This window comes from Camelus dromedarius, chromosome 9, assembly GCF_036321535.1.
Source record: "Camelus dromedarius isolate mCamDro1 chromosome 9, mCamDro1.pat, whole genome shotgun sequence".
NCBI lineage: Eukaryota > Metazoa > Chordata > Mammalia > Artiodactyla > Camelidae > Camelus > Camelus dromedarius.
In genome coordinates this window covers 59,673,681-59,676,375 of record NC_087444.1, presented here as the reverse complement: position 1 = coordinate 59,676,375, position 2,695 = coordinate 59,673,681, and positions in this window count along the sequence as shown.

The window sequence follows — 2,695 nt, the reverse complement described above, 5'->3', positions numbered from 1 at the left end:
GACAAATTTGGGAGTTTGAAATTTGCAAAGGTTAACCACTATGTATAAAAATAGATAAAAACAAATTCCTTCTGTATAGCCCAGGGAACTATATTCAATATCTTGCAATAACTTTTAATGAAAAAGAATACAAAAATGCATATATACACAAATACACGCACGCACGCACACACACAAACACACACACGACTGGGACATTATACTGTACACCAGAAATTGACACATTATAACTGACTATACTTCAATTTGAAAAAAAAGGCACACAGTTTGTGATATTCTGTTATAGCAGCCTAAATACACTAAGACAAGTTGGAATCATATGCAATTGCCAATATTTGGCCATTCTGACTTACAAAAATGGCAATTTTATATCATTTGTTTTAATAGATGAGACCAGCATTAACGTCATGCATTTCTTTGAATGCTGACATTCTCACTTATCCAGAGTCAAATTTAGGATCCATGGAACTTTATACATGTCTTAAGACTATCCACTCTCTTTTATTTGCCTGAATAAGTTGCCAGTAACCAAGACTTATCGGTTTGCCAGGTTGCCAGCCAGAATTCTGTAAACCCACTGCAGTGGCAAAAGTCAACATCAGGCCCAAGGAGGGGCTCCCTTGTCAGTTGCCTCTGCTCAGTGACTTATTTTCCTTGTTAATGGCAAAAGTAACAATCCTATACTCTGCTGTTCTTGCAAAGAAAGAAAAAAAATTTCCTTAATAAAATGTTTTGCTTTCTGCTCATTTTCTATCTGCCTTCCATTCTTGGTGTCAAAAATGAATTTAAAAATAAAAAGCCCTTCTAATTGAAGGCAATTTTCCTCATTATGAAAACAATTTAGGTTTTCTTCACTATTTTTATTATGTATAAAGTAATAGGTTCTTGTGTTATGTGTTCAGAGTAAAAAGAATTAATTAATTTAAAAATATTTTCATAATATTTGGTGTTCTAAAATTCAGGATGTTGTGTCTAGATTTTTTTTTTCATTCATTTTGATTGGCACTCATTTATCTCCTTTTCTAGGAATACTCGTGATTTTCCTTAACTCTGGGGGAATGTGTGTGTGTGTGTGTGTATGCAAAACTAATTTTATACAACATATGCTATGAAGAACTAAGAAAAGTTAACAACTACTTGCTTTCTATTATTTTTTTCTTTAACAAAATGAAATTCACTGTGTTGAAGACTTGATATTATGTGATGGTCTAAACATTTTTTGCTAGAATAAAAACATTTTTAATTAGAATAAAATCTTGTGTGATCACGGTTATTGAATGGGTTTGTCTGGAAAGTTACATCTCATTTGTCTTTTTTTTTAATCAGGGTAATTAAAAACTTGACTGATCTATTCAACTTTTCATTATGTTGTTTTGTTATTAGCTATAGTACTGGTGACCCATGGAGAATCACATTGACTAATATGATAAATCTCACATGCATTTTATTTCCAGGTGAATCATGCAAACTTTATTTTTGTTGAAGATCGTATGCTAAATCAATGTTACATACTCATCCCACTTCTTGAGAAGGAAGTTTCGATATGAAATTGTATCATTTCCTTTAAATGAAGGACAGTTCTTAGTTAACTAAAAGATTGATGACATCTTTTAAACAACAAAAAAAAAGTTCTTGTGGCCTTTAATGCTTTCATTACTAATCTGTGACGTTACACATAGCACTTTATGACACTTTCAAATACACCATTTCATTTGATTGCCAAACAACTGTCTAAGGAATGGTTCTCTTCACTTTACAACTGAGGAGACCAAGGAATTAACAGTTTAAGTGACTTTCTGAAAACCAAGCCAACCTTTAAATGCGAAAGCAAACCTTCTGCTTCCAAGGTCAGTTCCGTCTTAACTGGGTTGAACTGCCTTTTCTGGGAGGAGAGAAAACTCACTAGAAATGGTCTTTGCGTGAGCATGGATCTATATTCATAAACTTAAATGCTCACAGGGCATCAACAGGTACAGATTTGAGAAAATAATATGGAGCAGAGACCACTGTGGTGAGCTGGGAACAGCATGAGCACAGGCACTCCTTAACCTCTGCAATTGTTGCCACCTGGCCATGTGGATTCATTCTCACCAGGTCTTCTAAATTTCAACAGAAACCAGAAATCTAGATTTTTTTTAAATGTAAAACGTTGATGTTTAAATGCTGGCAGTACATATTTTTAAACACATGTACATTGTGGACAAGTAGTGTCCTAGCTAAACATAACACGATTGTGTATCAGATGCTGCCCACAGTGTGTCACCTCTATCTATAGCACAAATGACAAATTTGCAGTACATGAGTGACCACTCCTCCACGCACAGCAGACATGAGCAATCAATCTCTGAAATTTCTTACTGAACTTAGATGGAACTTAACATATTTTACCCTTCTGATAACATATTTTACACTTCTGACTATTGGAGGTGGCCTATCTGGCCTGTGAAACAGGTAATTTGTGAAGGAACTAAAGAAAAAGATATTGGCTATTCTTGTGTCACCAGATATACACCTGGTCACTTACATGCCTAAGTTCAGAGAAGACACTTGATAAACTCCATGAAAAAAGGAAAAAGAGCAAGGCAGTCAGCAGCAGTAGAAAAAGAAAAGAGAGGAAAATCTCTGAGTCACAACATAGCAGCTGCAGTTTTGATTTAATTGTGATCATTAATATATACCTGAGGCCAGGCTCCCC